We start from the raw sequence: 18,030 nt of genomic DNA, 5'->3' as shown, positions 1-18,030 counted from the left end.
TTAGTGACTGCACCCTGTAAGGCAGTTGGTGAGCAATTGCCTTGATGTACAGGAGTTTATAAACACTCTGTTCCATTGGAATGCTAATAAAACTGGGATTTTACAACATTACGTGTGATCGGAGGGTGGTGTGCTTGCCTGGTGCCGCCATAAAGTAAGCAATATGTGTTTTTACAGAGTACCGCACACTGTTGCTCTTTTCCGCCTTCCCCCGTGCATTAGTGTAAGTGAGCATGAACAGGCCTTCTCCCCATGAGCTCATGCTATGAATCACGAATAAACTTATTTCCCAGCAATCAGCAGAAATTTTTAGAGGGGAGTCCTATTGGGTTCCTCCACCAATAAATAGTCACATTTTCATGTTTGTGTTAAAAATGTGCAGACCCAATATTGTTCTGGGTGAGGGCGGTGGTGTGTGGCATTTATCACTAACTGCATATATGTTGTGAATGCATGGTACGGATTTATTTTTTCACACCATGGCATGGAGGTGTTTTACTGTTTGCTTCCTTCCCCTCGGGCTGCTCTCAGCACATGATACTTACATCACAAAGATGAAAACTGACAGATTTCGCCCTTATCGGTCATTGCTGAACAACTTTGAGAGTGGTCTCATTTTGATGACAAAATCACATTTAAAGGGGGGCAGCCAATAAAATTATTGACATAACCCACAGATTTTGTTAGAGGATACTGAATTGTTTTGATGAAAATTTGTTTGTGCGCAGTTTTAACTCGATCCTTAATCGCCTGGTATAATGAGATATATGGTAAAATTGCGGTTAGAAATTAGGCCTAGCGTCAGAGCTGTAGTCGATGTTATAGCTATGGAACGAGGGGGCATATTTACAAAGAAGTGACGGACTGCGGCGTTAGCTTCCTTGGCTTAACGCCATGCTCCTCCACTTCTGAAACGCAGGGCTGCACTGTATTTACAACATTACAGTGCAGCCGTGCGTTTCCCCCTGCGCTGATGCTATATGTAGCTGCCTAGCGCCAACGTAGGCACCCTTGCACATAGCTTCCGTTGTAGGGAATGATTGTTTATGTGCAAGAAGTTGTCCCTTCCTGCACATAAACAATCTTAAATGGCGATTTGTAACTTCTCTGTGGGCTGCATTGTGCAGCACACCTAGAAGTTGCAACTCGTCATTTTTAAAAGGATTGTTTAAATCAGGAAGGGACACCTTCCTGCACATAAATAATTGTGCATGACGTTTATCTGTTTTTATGTGTGCTGTACAATGCAGCACACACAAAAACAAGAAGAAATAGAGCAATTCTCCTCCTTGCACTATGTTAAGACCAGGTAGTTTTTCCCTGGTCTTAATTTTGGCGCTGCCTCATAGTCATGCCGATCTTGTAAATATGGGGCAGCATCAAAATCAATGGGTTTTGCAGCGGGACGGCCACTGCAACACCCATTGCCCACCCAAAGGGTGTCTTATTTACAAGGCACAGTGGTTAATTTGTAATGTAAAAAGTGCCGGGGCTCTCCACAGGAGGCAGCGCTAACAGGAGTAATGTGCTGGTGCAAACTGCCTCCCGACTAGAGCCCCTGAAATTATTATTCTGGAGAGGACTTGGCCTAAAGGCTAAAGCTGCAGATTTGGGAGCTGGGAAACCGGGTTCAAGTCTCGGCGTGGCTCAACATTCGGTGATTATGGGGAAAATTGCCTTCCTTCCAAATGTGTGTGCCCTTAATAGGTGCTATAAGCGCCAGTGCTGATGATTAGTTGCCGGTGCTGAGCACCGGAAAGCTCCGGCTCAAATTAAGCACTGACAAGGCAGCATTAAGCCACGTTAAGTGGCTTAACACTGCCTTGTATATATGTCAAAGCCGGTCTCACCACCACAAGGTCAAAAAAGTGCTGTTCTGGTGGCGATAGGGGCTTATAAATGTGCCCCCAGGTTCGAGTACTGGCATCGGCGCAACATACTCTGATTCTTAGCAAATCATTTAAGCTTGTCGAGAAAATCAGTCTGGCCTTCTGTAATGTAATCTGTTGTCGTGTAAACTACTTCACTACACTATAGGCAGCTTCCTCCTACTTTGGGAGTGATTCCCTCCAAGTTGTATTAGTTAAAACATCCTTGAGCTCCTCCTTCTTATAGTAACTGAAGGAGTTGTAGCTCTTTAACCGCACCAGGTGCGGTTAAGGGAGGTCCCAGATGATGAAGCATGCCACTTCGGTGGGTGATGGGACTTGGTCCCTTTTGAAAGGATTCCCTTATCTGGGTTTGTAGCTGGCCTGTTTTGCTTTTGTTTGAGGTAGACCAATATAGACCCACGGACTCTGTTGTTGTTCTAGTCGTGTAAAGTGCACCAATGCCTAGGGTATAGAACACTGCAAACAAACAAAAAGCCTTGATTCTAGGGTTCTAGGCAGGCAGATTCTTGTGGTTTACGGGGCCATGAGATGTCTTTTCTAGTTCGGGTCTTGCTGTGACACCTACTCTTCAAACCCAATACGCCCGCAGGGCTGGCTGAAGATAATTGGAGTAAACTATTTTCTTGCGCGTTCGAAACTGAAGTGTACAGCTTGTGCTCATATATCCTAGTTTAAAAAAATATATATATTTGCCCTGGGCGAGGAGGGAACTGCCACACTGCTCACTTTTACTACGGTTTACGGAGCAAAGTAAAATCAATATTGTTTCTGGAGGGAACAAGTTGGACCGGCCCTACAATCATCGCGAGAGCAGTTCAGAAAATGCTTCATGTGCACGTGTGGGTTTTTTCATACTTTCTGTTCACGTGGTTGGGTTAGATGAGCTAACTATACATTGCTATAGGTAGTCCTCTTTTTACGAGTTAAACGCTCACCCCCGACATCGGAGGCGATATGCAGGTCACAAATTCAAATCCTCGAAAACATCCTAAGGAGGGCGGTAAATTTGAGACTATTAACGGCTTTTGTTCACAGATATAGCAAATCAAAAATGTGAGAAGAAGCGCTATATAAAAAAAACAGTAAGCAAATATACTAAAATAATCACTAAAAGACATTCGGTATCTGATAAAAACAATTTTGGCGATGGTTCGTAATTAAGTGGAATTTTATTCATGCTTGGGTCTAAACTGCTTTACAATTCACCACTTACCATTAAAGTGTGGCAGGTGCAAGAGAGAAACCAATGACATGTCTCCCAGACCAAAACAGGCATGATGAATACTATAGTCACAACAAACATCGCTAAAATGGCTGACAACTTTAAGAGCCAGTTATGGCCTCGAATCCTGGGTGTTCCGAATCACCCTCATGTATCCGTCAACACAACTAGGTGCCCCGGGGTCGTGTCACGGAGCTAGGGTGTTATTGGGCATTCGACCTCAGCATATCTCTGAAAACAAAACCAATACAAGTCAAAACTCAAACATAATATATATAAAGCCAAACAGCGCCGAGAATCGGGACATACTTGAGAGGTTAGGCGCTTTGTACAGCTGGTAACTTGAAAGTCATATTGAAAGGTCAGTGCGTCGAGCGCCATTTTATTTCCTATTTAAACCAGCTGTCATTAGTGGGCCGGTACACATGCGGTCCAGACTGCTTCGCATGCAGTCTAATATTTTACAGTCCAGCTCTGGTCAAGTTGGCACTTTTTATTAGCGAGGGGGTGTGAATTACCTACCAAGGGCTGAATTTCCCAAGATTCGCGAGATCCTCCGATTTCATACACAGCCCAACGCTGTCACCTACAGGCAGGGTGAGGAATAAGTTTCTCTTTGGGGTGTTTCAATGTATCTATGACTCCGCAAACTTATTCTTTCGATGGGCCTACTTAACCACATTCTTTGGGAGGTGGAGGGCAAGTACGGACGCATTTTTTATAGTCCTTGGTACAGTGCACTGACGTTTTTTCTCATTTGCGGTACCTTTATGAACTTATATTTGGACTTGTATACGCTTGGACAGCGTTAAAGCAGACACGTGCATGTTAGTATATAAATGTACTTTTAATGAGAATTCATCAGCAATAAAAAGTGGTATCTTAACACGAACACTGAGGCACAACCTCTTTTTCAACAACTGTCCTTTCTTGTCCCGGGCTTAAAGCACAGGCCGGTTGCCATAGTTACATTGCATGTCCATTTGCCACCTAACTGATCAAAGCTTGAAGACAACAACACACATGAAGAAACAGCCCGACTTCGCACCGCGTAATTCCAGCCACTAATGAACAACCATCCCCCTCCCCCCCGCCCCCCCCCCGCGCCTGTGGGCTCCATAAACTGGTTTCCCTTTCAGAATGCGGGGTGGCGCTGTGTGGGAAGGGGGTCTGAGCAGCCCAGCCTGACAACACTTCCTTACGCAGGCAGGGCTCAAAAGACTGGAGCAGAGTGCCTCTTGGCACAAACTACACACTCGCTTCAGCTGCCAACCTTACTGGAGCTGGGAATGTGCTCTGTGAGACGCGGCTGCCAGTCCATACAACACGTCGCAAATACATTCCTTAATTATCTTGGTACGCGTTCAGATGCAGGCATCCGCATTTTAAATTAAAAACAACCGTCCCACTCCTCTTAGTCATTATCCAAACTGTATGCCGCCATACAAACCACTTAGAATTTTTATTTTCCATATAGTTAATATGCGGTTTATATTCTTGAGCAAATGCCCCTTGCAATTACCAGCCTGTCAAAGTGTAGCTGGAACAGTGGGAATCTATTCCAAAGGCATATGGTAAGATCCCGGGCTCTATTCAGCCCATAGAGAATTACACCGGATTTGCATATTTTAAGCACAGCGTGCCTGCCCTGCTGACAAGAGAATCGCTCAATGCCTTTGCCTGACACCGCTGCCCAACCCCGCGAAACAAAACTGGAAAAGTCCCATTCATTCGATGCTTTTTTCCTCCCAAAAGCCGCCTTGCAAAGGGGCAGCTCTGAGCCTGAAGGGGTTGGCAGAAAGTGAAGTCTCACATAAGATCGGAAACAGCCGCATGTACTCCCCCTACGATTCTAAGAATTAATCGCGTTCAAAATGTACGTTGCTTTTGCCATACTCAAACCCATCGGTGCAATTGAACGTCGACTTATCTGCCTCGGAAAGTTTGCAGCTGTGCCAGCCCCACTAAAGACAGGAATCTTCAGGTTACAGTATGATCGCTGCAACAAGCGCATTAGCCCGCTGAGTTACTTACTCAGATTACCCTATTGCAAAACGCCCTCCTTGCAGTCAGGCGCCCGTGGGCACGTTTCCTCGCCGGTCTCCGCATGTGACTTACCTGCCTCATGTTTAGAATCCCATAATCCATCCGGCCGCCCAAACCGCACTGAAGTTTCCCAGAGGTACAATCCACCCACGGTTCCCGGGGCGCCGAGGGCCAGCGGCGGTCTCCTCTGGGGCCTGATCCGTCCCACCGCGCGGAAGTCGTCAGGGCTGCAGCCTCGCCGCCACGTCCAGGAGCCGGGGAGAGGCGGCAGCAGCGCTCCGTCCGTCTAGCTCCAGTTACAGAGCAGGGCTCGGGCCGGTGCGGGCTGCGCCACTCGCCCGGGCGGTGTCACCAATCGGGAGGCGGGGGGAGGGGAGCGGCCGTGCAGGGCCTGCCCACAGCGGGATTAAGAAGCTTGCTGGAGTTTAAAGGGCTGAAAGCAGCTGGGCGCAGCGGCCGGGGCCACAGAGCGGGAAGTCACTCGGTGCGGTGCCAGGGCTCATCTGCGCGAGCCTGCAACGCGCTCCTCTGTACCCAGCGGTGGCAGCGGCTTCAAGCGCGAGCGCGCCCAGTGGAGCAACCTCTGCACCTTAGGGTGCCACCCACACCTCCGCAGGGCACCCGGCACACCGCAGTCACGGTTATGTCACAGCCACCCTCCAGAGAGTGTTCCAGGAAGCGTGAGACTGCCACGCACCACGGAAGGAAAGGCACCAACACCGATACATGCCTCATGTCCATGTCATGTTACTTTTCTGTAACCTGTTGGTTGAAAAGTCACACAGCATGCAAACAGGTCATTTTAATAATGGTTAATGATATGCCACAGTCTGGCCCTGATTGGCCATTCTGGCAGGTGGCCTATCTGCTTCTACAGCTGGATGCGCTGCGTGACACAGACCTGGCTGTGCGTGCCGTACGTAATTTATTAATGGTCATACGATGGGCACCATCTAGACAGACCCTCCCCCTTAAATTTTACCTTGAGTGAGGATTGCACTTGAGCAAAACAGAGGAGTGACCAACACAGATCAAACTCATTTCACGGTCACACTAACTCACACAAACCATGTCAACACTTAACTCTGAACAAACGACATAAAACGTGATTGGTCATTGAGGCCCAGGTATGAAAGTGCTATAGGATAAAATCCCCCATGGCACTGTCAGCTGCCCGTAAACACAGTGTACCCTGGTGTGTATGGTGTGTAGTGCAGAAAGTAGCTGAGAAAGGATGCTGACAAGAACAGGGAGGGGGAAGCAATTCTAACTCTCAAATAAAATCGAGAAATAGTATATTCCAGTAACTACTCTATTTTTCATTTTGACCCACAGTGTGCAGAAACATGAACCCCACTGGATAATGGCAAACTACACAATAAATACATTTCAAGCACAATTGAAGCCAACTTGCTTATTTTTAAAACACGTTTTTGGAAAACATGAGGGGAACAAGTACAGACATGCCAGACAAAGAAACACACAACCACACAGGAAACGACCACACAAAGCCTCAAAAGTTATTTCCACGGTCCAAAAATTTAACCTTAAAGAAATCTGTCTTGTTCCAACATTAGCTTCCGAAAAAAAAAATCTTCGAGATGTTTTTAAATTTCTCAAGTCTTCTGTGCCTGCCAGCTTTAACTATACCATATTTTCACCCAAAAGGTACAATTTCTGATTTCTGAATCAATGCCTCTCTGGAAGAAGAGCTGTTTGATTTCCATATCGCATCATAATATGATTAGCTGAAAGTAGGGCTGTAAACACAAGTTATAATGCATTTTTCAGTTGTCTTAATTTAAATAAATCACAGTTCTTGTTTCCCAAGGAGGCAGATTTTGGTAATGCAAATTTATAGAAAAATTGATCCTTTTAAATATAGCACTTCAAAACGTTCCACATTCTTTCATGAAAGTCCAACAAATATTCTGATATAGGTGAATGGTTTTATGTCAAAATACAGAGTTCTGTTTTTTAGCGACCTTGTGTGAAAATGACCTTTTTTGAATGGTTGCCCCTATTTTTGACTAAATCTTCTTGCTGGTTTTTAAACTCAGCACACTGGGACGCTTCCGCCCTGAGCCTAGTGTATGTGCTTCGACCCTTAAAACCTGTAAACATTGGCCAATCCTTGCCATATTTATCCCTCCTGTGATGCCATTATATATGGTCTATACCAAAGATTGGGTCTTGTCCCATTATGTGTGAACCCTGGCTGCACCCACTGCCCAAATGAGCTAACCATAACATATGATGTAGAAACTACACCCATGGCATGGAAAGTTAGATGTCACATGTGGACTGAGGCATTTATCACTTGTCAAGGAAAACATGGCTTCAGGCCTACCAATGCACCCTGACTACTACAGTTAAAACTCACCTCCCAACCTGCCAAAATAAACCTTTTGCCAGGGGAAAACATTCCTTTTAAATATTAGCAAGTTACCCCCATGTGGGCCTTCTTTGCCTACATGGTAGAGTGCATTGTATTTAAAAGTAGTACATAAAGATATTTAATGTTAATGTCCGTACAGTTACAAGCCCCCAAAAGCTATTTTCCACAGAAAAAGACAATCAATCAATCATGTGTAAGGGTCTCAAGGCGCTGGGAAGGGGACGTGCAGGTTCCAGTCCATTAAGGAGGAGGTCTGTCGTAGGTTCAAGTTTTGAGGTTTCTCGTGAAGATGGGAAGTGATGTCTGTCTGAGGTGGAGCGGTAGGGCGTTCCAGGCTCTGGCCGCGAAGAAGGAGAAGGAGCGGTCTCCCGATCTGGTCTTTCTGGTGTGGGGGACCACGGCGTAGGAGAGCTGGGCTGATCGTAGGGTCCTTTGGGGTGCATGGAATTTGAGTCGGCTGTTCAGGTAGGCTGGTCCGGTGTTGGGGAGGGCCTTGTGTGCGTGGGTGAGACTCTTGAAGGTGATTCTAGCCTCGATGGGGACCAGGGGAGTGTGCACAGGTGCTGGGAGATATGACGTTGTCTTGGCAGGTTGAGGACCAGTCTTGCGGCAGCGTTCTGGACGTTTTGTAGCTTGCGGGTGAGGTTTTTGTTTATTCCGGCGTAGAGTGCATTGCCGTAGTCGAGTCTGCTGGTGACAAGGGCGTGTGTGACGGTCTTTTTGTGCTCAAGGGTGATCCATTTGAAGGTCTTACGTAGGAGGCGGAGGGTGTGAAAGCAGGAGGATGCGACAGAGTTGATCTGGCGGTCCATTTTGAGCTCGGAGTCCAGAATGATTCCAAGGTTGGGTGCATGGTCCGTGGGAGGGGGGGTGGGTGGGCTTCCGAAGGCAGGAGGCCACCAGGTGTCGTTCCAGGCGTGGGGGTGTGAGCCCATGATGAGTACTTCTGTTTTGTCCGTGTTGAGTTGTAGGCAGCTGCTTTTCATCCATTTGGCAAATGCTTCCATGCCTTCTTGAAAGTTGTGTTTAGCTGCGTGGAGTTCGTTGGATAGGGAGAGGATGAGTTGGGTGTCATCTGCGTATGAAACATTGTTTGTCCGTGGGTTCTGACGATGGGGGCGAGCGGAGCCAAGTCGACGTTAAAGAGCATGGGGCAGAGGGAGGACTCCTGGGGGACTCCGCAGGTGGTTGGTGTAGGGTCCGAGAGGAAAGGAGGGAGTCTGACCCGCTGCGTTCTGCCGGAGAGGAACAAGTGGATCCAGTCAAGGGCCTTGTCCTGGATACCTGCCTCGTAGAGTCTGCGTGTTAGGGTGCGGTGGGAGACTGTGTCGAAGGCCGCTGAGAGGTCGAGGAGGATGAGGGCTACTGTTTCTCCTCTGTCCAGGAGGGAGCGGATGTCATCTGTTGCGGCGAGGAGGGCGGTTTCTGTGCTGTGTTTTTTTCTGAAGAGAGATTGGGAGGACTCGAGGATGTTGTGCTCTTGGCTGAAGGTGGCGAGTTGGCTGTTGATGACTTTCTCGATGACTTTCGCTGGGAAAGGGAGCAGGGAGATGGGTCTGTAGTTTTTTAAATCGGTGGGGTCCACTAAGGGCTTCTTCAGGAGGGGGTTGATCTCGGCGTGTTTCCAGTCTCCGGGGAAGGAGGCGTTCGCCAGGGAGCGGTTGATGGTGTGGCGAGGCATGGGTGCGCTGGTGTCGGCCGCTCTGTTAAAGATGTGGTGGGGGCAGGGGTCCGTGGGGGCCCCGGAGTGGATTGACTTCATCGTCTTCAGTGTGTCTTCAGTGGTGAGGGCTGTCCAGCTGTTGATCGTTGGCTTCAGGGTGTCGGGGTGGCTGGTGAGGGTTCGGTGTGCTGGTTGTCTTCGTCAAAGTTGTCGTAAATGTTCTTGATTTTGTGGTGGAAGAAGGTGCTGAGTTTGTTGCAGAGGCCTTGTGAGGGAGGGATGTCAATAGACTCGCTGGTGGGTTGGGCAAACTCCTTGATGATGCTGAAGAGTTCTTTGCTGTTGTGCGCCTGTTTGATATTCTGTCTTTGATCGCTGTTTTTCTCGTGTTTCTGATGAGTCTACATTTCCCCATGAAGAAAACTAGAGTGCAATTAATATATTAATTGTGCTATGTCTGGTTTAGGACAAACTAAAAAAGTGGCTTCTCCACTATTTTTAATAGTTACTAAAATCATATTCAAAGGCAAAGTTACATTTTTAATGCATATTTAGTAAAAGTAACTTTAAAAAACGTACCTTTTCCTTGCCTAAAGCTTCATGAGGCTGATTTTCATTAGCCTGCCAGCCGTGCTTGACCTTAATGAGGCGTGAAAAGTGCTCCCACCAGAAGGATAATGGCTCAAGGCTGGTGCTAGGATGGGATGGGTGTGGGGCATGCAATCCCTATCACCCCAGAAAGCAGCTGGGAAGGTTCCAGGAACATCATTAACTTGAAAGGGACAGATGTTAGGCCTGCCCATTCATAGTTTAGTGGAAGGGGAGTCCGGAGGAAAGGGAAACTTTGACATCTACGCTCTCTGTAGCAGAATGGGCACCAGCCCAATGGGAGTGAGGGATGGTCCAAAAACCAGTTTGGTGTAGCTTAGGAGTAGAGGATTGCTCATTTCCCTAAACACATTCAGGTGGCTGACAAGTTCCCCCCAAGGTCAGAAGGCCTGTGACATCTTGTATTTTCCTTAAAATAATCCACCTTGGGATAGTTTGGACTAAGGTAAACAGGATGTACTGGAAAAGTGGCTGGAGTTGCCCACAGGAACCTTTTACCCATTGGCTAGGGGGTGTTCTGGAGATACCCCCACCTATTGGCTACTATAGTGTACAAACAATGACCTCACAATCTTTCTGGATCTGTGTAAGAACAGAAGAAGGACTGCACCTGTTCGGACAGACCTGATACCACTTGTTCCAAGGACAAAGAGGTGGACTACAAGGATCAGTCTGCTGACCTCCTGTGTTGCTACAGCGATGCAACAAGCTAGAAGATGCCTTTTTACTCGAGAGACGAGTTGCAACTGGAAGAGGACTGGAACTTGCTGATTGCCTCTGCTAAAGGGAGTCCTGACTCCTAAGTGCTGTACCTAAGGCCCTGTAAGCCTTAGTGTTGTTCAGATGGACATATTCTGAAACCTCTGAAAAGTTTGAACTTAGAAAAATGTGGACTTTCAGGCCTCCGGAGGAAAGGGTCCAGCCACTTAAGTCAATCACCCAAAAGCCCGATCTTGCTGGACAAGAAAATCAGGTTGGTCCAGCTCAGAGTTTTTTGCAGCCTGAAAATTCATTACAGTGGAACCTTGCGGCAAGCTTGTCTGACCTTCCCAAATACATCCTGCTGCCTTGCCCTGCTGGAGGAATCCAAGATCCATTAAAGAGACTAAGTTCCTGATTTAGAGTTGGTTGGACAGGCTTCTCAGTCGCAATGGAGTGCCATGTATTCCAAATTCTCGGTCCATCCGCCCGATTTAGAGTAGGATGGACTGCTAGGTTTACGTCGATGAAGTAAAATTTACTCTATTGCCGTAAACCTCCTCCAACAGCCAAAGGAGTATGGTCTGACAGCTGTATGCCATCTGTCTGGCCCATTTGGAATGGGCTGTTGGGTGGCTTTTTTACTGTCATTTCCAGAAATATCTTGGTGGTTAGGGTCATTAAAAATAAAAAAATGACTCATACTCCTGTGGTGTTGGGGCCATTAGTTTTTTTCTGTTCCAACAATAAACTCCTGCACAAGTAGTTTGTTTTTGGAGAAAAACAACCTTTTAAAAGTATGATGTAAGTGTCAATCACCAATGACGGATGGAAACCAATCTTTTGAATGGCTTCATATGAACTACTGTGATGGTGCCAAAAGTATCTGGTCGGTGAGAGGACATCTCTGAGCATGAAATTTGAACTTTTCCTGCTCTGATCTTTTTCTGCCAAAATCAGCCTGTATCACCTGGAACTCGGCCAACGGCTACCTGACTTCAAAAGGACTCCCTCTGATAAGGTCTACTACCATGCCCTACTAGAGGACTTCAACTTCCAGTTGAGAGACTTAGAAGATAAAATCTTTGACAAGGAGGAACCAGCTTAGTGCGTCTGACCCACGCTCCATTGTGGTCGCCATGAAATCATGTCGGTCAAACGCAAATAGTACCTTGTGTTGGAGTTTTACTTTTTTGGGTGTTTTTTTCTTTTAATTTAAAAAAAAAATCATGTCTCTAGTTCCCCATATTGTCATTTTATTTATTAAGTTTTACTCTACTTTTTATAAATAGGAGTGGAATTTTTTTTGTGTTGTATTTTTATATTTTTAATTGTTTTAGTAGTTCTAAATGATTTACACATTGTTTCTAAGTTGAGCTTGCCTGCTCTGTGCGATATCTTCCAAGCGCTAAACTAAGGTTTAAATCATAGAGACCTTTACTGGCCTTAACAGGATGGTGACTTTATTACTGGTGGCTGACCACTATCCACCCTAATTAATAATTAACTTTCTTACAGACCTGGTATCCCAGATGACGATGCTCCACACCGACATCGACGCAGCTGCCTGTACCGTGGTTCGCGGGCACCGCTCGTAAGTTACTCGATGCACACCCTCATCCTGCATCGCGCACTGCAGCCTTGATCTATCAATGCTGGCGCTATCGCCCCCTTTTTGTCAGCTGATGACAGCGCTTATGCAATGATACCAATGCTGCTCACACTGGGACTTGCTAGCACCACGAAGAGCACCACATCACTTCGCACTGTAGCCCTGGTCTCACGGACGCTGCTGGATGACCATCACCGAGCAGCTGCCTGACCGTGACCTGAGGGCACGGCACCACTGCACTTTGCACTGCAACCCAGATGCATGCTGATGCCGGCACTCCCGACTTCAACCATGAGGAGTTCGATCTGCAACGCGTGTGACTTCAAGGGCCCGACGACTCCAGCACCTATCTCTGGAGCCGACACCAGCTGACACTGGCTCTTTGGAGCTCAACGAGAGGTCACCGATGCCCTGCATTTGTAAAAGGTACTGTTTTACATCCACCAGAACTGTTTAGATTTGTTGTTCACGATGCCGTGATAGCCCCGGAGCTATCAACTTCAAGGAACTGTATTTTAAGTTTATTTTTGATTATTGATATTTCTGAGAACTGTATGGTGGATATTTATCTTTTGTGGTCTTGTTTGCACAGAGAAAATATTGGATATTTTTCTAAAACTCATGTGATGTCCTTTTGTAGTGTTTTCACTGTATTACTATTGGTTATGTGCAAATGCTTGACACACTGCCTCTGAAATAAGCCTTGATACGAAATACAGTGGTTCTGTCGGGTATGACCAAACAATTGCTTTGTTTTGTGTTATGAATGAATCAAAAAAGAACCTAAGTACATTAATCAGATAGAAGAAAATCCTAAGAATAATTAAATTAACAGGACCACATAAAACAATGACAATGTACAAATCACAATAAAATCAGATTTGTAGGGTGGCAGAATGTTCTTTATATATAAATTGCCTCATTTATATCAACACCCATAACATTCTTTTTTTGCAAAGTATGGCTACCAAAGTTATAAAGATTAAAGTGAATTGGTGAATCAGTGACAAAGTGACACAGGTGACACAATTAGTGTACAATATATACAAAGTGAATACAAAAGTTTTTATGTACAGAATAAAAGTCGGCCAGTATTTGAAAGAGCACAATGACCCAGTTTCCACGGAAAATTCAGATTCTATAAGAAAACGAGTCTTGGACTGGTCCTAGGTACTGTCGACGTTTCAACCCTATATATGCGATCTTAAATCGTCATGCGGGTCTTCATCAGGACTTAAATTTTGACAGTGGCAACCTAGCCGTTGGTCTAGGATGGCCTAGTGTTCATATTTAGTGGGTCCGATGCATTCATCCAGCGGAGTTTCTGAAAATTGACTTGTAAGCTACAATACTTAGTGGAGCGAATCGTAGCCGTCAAATCCAATTTGAAACAGGAGTTATTGGAAGATTCTAACTGCGTTTTCGGTGAGAGCAAAAAACTTTCTTCCGAGCGGTCTTGATTCCCGCTTCTGTACCACCTTTCGTTGCTGACTGCTTCTGCCAAGCGAACAAGGTGGGGAACAGGGGTTATTTCAGTAGTGTATCCCCCTTATCCTGACTAGGAAGAAGGGTCCGTACTTGGACAGGGTAACAACCTGCCAACTATAGACTCCCATTTCTGACAGTACACCATATAACGTTCCACATGTACAACCACACTTGACTCCAATACTCAGTAATTCTGTGCTCTGTATGATTATGTTATCAGTGATGACATCAGTGATGTTATCAATGATGTAATTTGAATGTCATCAATTATGTCATTTAACATGTCATTCAGGAGACGTATCAAGACCTGGCTTTTCCCCCAATAATTGTCCGTCTGACTGTTCTCCCGGTTATCCGTCAGCAGAGTACTCTCCAGCGCCAGGAAGCCTGCAAGGTATCAGTCGCGCTTTACAAATTCTCAAAATAATAATAAATAATAATTAGTGATGAAATATGTGGCGTCATAGCAGTGAAAGGCAGGGGCACAGCTTAGAATAGCAAAGTATAGTTATAGTATACTATAACTGGTGAACAAATTTTTTTTTGTTTTCTAAATATCAGCATTTATGTTATTTCAACACCTCACCTAACTACAGTGTCACTTTAATCTTTGTTTTTTCCTATGAATTTCAAGATGTTCTTTGCAACGTCAGCTAAGCTCTTGTTAACATACCTACATTTAACACAACTTTATCCTTTGTTTTTTCAGTATCTATATATATATATATATATATATATGGCGGCGATGGTGTTTTTTTATATTTAAATAAATCACTTGGATTCTTTACCGCATTTTGGGTCTGCTTCCGTTTTTTTGAGGACATTTTTTCAATTCTGAAACGGAGTTTTGTTTATATATATATATATATATATATATATATATATATATATATATATATATATATAGTAATGCACTCATTTATGGAGATTTCTTTCAGACAGCTTTCTTTATCCAATTATCTGTCAGTGTGTCATTCATATTTTCGTTCCGCCCACCACGTCATACATCATAGGGCACACTTCAGCAATTGGCTTGCCTCTCTTTGAATGACAGAATCGCATCTTGGTCTTGCACAATGTGCACTTACACCTATAAGTAGTCCACTTGTACAGTTTTACAGAAACATTGACAAACACTGGTAAAGCCAAACGTTGGAAACAAACACCAGACCTGTTGGCTTTGCCATTGCTTATGTAATATGTATTTAACTCTTAAGGGTAAAATTGCCCTGGTCTCAATATCTGTTCAGTTTTGGTTATCCACACTGAAGAGCGACTCTAAGTTAAAACCTAAAAGATATAACATGGAGGTCAACATCTGGCCAATTAACCCCTTCTTCGCACTTGGTGGATTATAAACCATTCCATGAAATTCTCTACCTTCGAGCCACACCCCACAACAATGAATTCAATACTTTTTTATACTACCTTAAACTACTTATTTTTCATACACAGTGCTATATTTTGAAATCATATAGGCATCTCTGCCAATGGCTCTTGTTTCTTGCATCTCTATTATTGGGTTCCTTCAAACTGTCCACGACTCATTTCGAAGACCATCCTCCTTTGACAATCTAACTCCGCTAGCTCATCTTTTAATCCCACCAACCATCTGCATGAACTCGCATACACCCCAAATTAATTATCACACCGAAAAAATAATAATGTATTCTACCAGAAGAAACTGGAGGAAACACATTGAACGGTTTCATTGAGAGCACAAGGCTAATCCCAGTTACCAACAATAACCAATAACAACGCAACTAAACACTATAGCTGAGTTCCGGAGCAGTGTGCTGCCCAGTGTAAACCCTTCAATACCTCATCACGGTTAGTAAGCACTACATAATGCAATTACTATACAATAGATACACTATATCTTGCCTCAGACGGCCATATACTCATCTTTTGCATTCATGTTTGACAATCCTCAATAAACTTCTAAAAATCTGTTTTATATAACAGAAAAGTCTCTAGAAAAATATATTTCAAGACATAAAAATATCTTGAATGCCCAGGTTCTTTCAGAGCCTTTAAAATGTTGGGCGATGGGAAATTTCACATGAGAATGGGCCTCAATCCGTGACTTCCCATAGGGCCACACACACACACATACTGATTTGCTGACTGCACTGGAGTCCTGCTAGGAGTTTTATATGGATATCATTTTGCAACTCGGTCAGTGCTCAATATGGGAAGTATGCTGAGACTGCGCCCCATTGACCCCGGCGTTCTTGTATATCAGTTATATTCTCCCTGCAAAGATACATCCCAGACTAGACAGGGCTTTACACCAATATCCTAAGGAACTTGGGGGCATATGTAAACATTTTAGGAATAGCGATTACCTGATTTCAACTTTCTGTGAATTCCAATTAGGAAATTACTATTCCTAATGTATGAAACACATTAAGTTTGATTTAGCGATGACTTGTAGGTCGTAAATCAACCTACCTCAAGGATATTAATGAGGTAAGTTGCAGTTTGCGACCCATTATGAATCGCAGCCATCACAGTGATGGGGCCCTGCTGGGATCAGCAGACCACCATATCTGTGACTGCTTTTTAATAAAGCAATTTTTTTTAATTGCAGTCCGTTTTCCTTGAAAGAAAACGGGATGCGTTTAAAAAGTTAAAAATGAAATGTTTAAGTTTGATTTTTAAGAGTAGGCAGCGGTCTCTGTAACCACTGCCTTCACGTAAAAAATATTTGTATCAACATTCACGAAGGCGAAGGGGTCCCACAGGAGCCCCTTCCCATTTGCAAATGCTTACCACCTCCTCTGAGGTGGCAGTAAAATGTTTTGCGACTGTAATTTGGTTGCAAAACAGTCATACATACCACTGCTAATCAGTATTCGGAAGGGACGCCTTTAACACACTCTTTCAAATACCAATCCACAAACCCAAATTGCAATCAGTTAACAGGTTAACGAATTGCAATTTGGCTTTTAATCATTTTAAAAACCCACTTTGCGGTAGCAAAAGGCCCAATTCACATAAATCGGGCCATTTGCAACTACAAAAAGGTTTATTGTACATATGGCCCTTGATCTCTACTAAATAGTTTAAAAACAAAATTCCCTTTGGAACAGATCAACATATTCCTTATAGAAATAGTAGCACTTTTTACCCTTATATCAAGCATACAAAATCATAGCAGGACAACAATCATCATTTAAAAATAGAAACACTCTGCTCAAGATGTGGAAGTACTTATGCACAAGTTTTAATACATCAAATATAAAAATTACATCAAATCATAAAAATACATTCAAAAATACAATACACATTGTATGGCATCATACCGAAGAAACCCAATAAAAAATGTTTAAAACTCCTGACTAACTCAGTGAGTACAAATTCATAAATGGACAAACCCCCTGGAAAGGAAACTACTCAAGCCAGTGAATTTTGCCTTTGGATCGTTACTTTGAACCGTATTAAGACACCTTCTAGCAGGGTGAGACCTTCCCTGTCTTAATGGCCACTGCCACACATCAAATTTTACAAACACCACTGTGTCGACGCGTTTCGGTGGTCATAGATGAATAAGGCCACCTTCTTCAGGACTATAACTTTCTTTCCTCATCCACAATTCAATTATTAAACCAGCGCAACTGCACTCAGGCTAGTGTGGCTCCCACTTATATGTGAAGAAATATACAGATTTTTTCTGTTGGTCACTTTATATGGTTATTCTGTCGTTTAAACAAGAACACCCGTTTCTTGGATAATTAATCTTCTGGTCAGACACCTTCCTCAAATTGGTTAAAAAAGTAGAATGATACCAGTTCACTTTGTGAATCAACACCGGAACACGCTTGGTTAATCTTGTATTTGCTTTGCGGACTCAGAGATTCAAAAGGAAGGGCAGCCGGTCTATTTTCACGTCTTTCTTAGCCGGAGCACATCTGGGTAGGCTTTATAGCTCTAGTAACCCCGCATACTCAGGTGCTTCCACTTCGTGATGCCAGCAATTATTATATCTACACCTGACTGCAGAAGAAAGTGAAGAACTTCAGTGCTTAATTTGAAAAATAAAAATGTGTAAGGGGAAAAGGTCTTCTTTGGAGTCGTCCACTGAATGTGCCAAATGCCAGGGTTGCTGAATGACAGGGTTATCAAAAGCTGGGTGTTGGTCAATACTCGGGCTGTCCATTCCTTTTTGCACCCCATGCCTCTGTTGTCATCAGTCCTTTCTCTTTTTCCTCTTCCTCCCTTTTTTCTGCCTTCCACTCTCTTCCTCTGATTCAAAGTCTGTTGATGAAAAATGTGTTCCAATGCCCAAAAAGTGATCACTGGTGCTCACCGCTGCGAAACACTGGCACAAATTGAGCACTTTAGGATCTGGAAGGTCTATGAGCAAGAGAACATTTGTAACGAAAGGGCAATGCCCAC

General features: G+C 44.4%; 1 protein-coding gene across 4 annotated transcripts in view; it reads right to left on the bottom strand.

Annotated features, from left to right (window-relative positions):
- The window catches only part of MID1 (midline 1), a 635,531-nt gene that overhangs the window by 421,759 nt on the left and 195,742 nt on the right, over positions 1-18,030 (bottom strand). For 2 of the 4 annotated variants that reach the window (XR_014967780.1, XM_085622186.1), the window contains exon 1: positions 5,233-5,828. The exons of the other annotated variants lie outside the window; for them this stretch is intronic. The gene's annotated coding sequence lies outside the window, so the exon portion shown is untranslated. Of the gene's footprint in view, positions 1-5,232; positions 5,829-18,030 lie in introns of those variants that run through there. 4 annotated transcript variants of the gene reach the window in all.

Source organism: Triturus cristatus, chromosome 8, assembly GCF_964204655.1.
Source record: "Triturus cristatus chromosome 8, aTriCri1.1, whole genome shotgun sequence".
Classification (NCBI taxonomy): domain Eukaryota; kingdom Metazoa; phylum Chordata; class Amphibia; order Caudata; family Salamandridae; genus Triturus; species Triturus cristatus.
The sequence above is the reverse complement of the archived record's forward strand: the minus strand, read 5'-3'. Positions and strand labels throughout refer to the sequence as shown.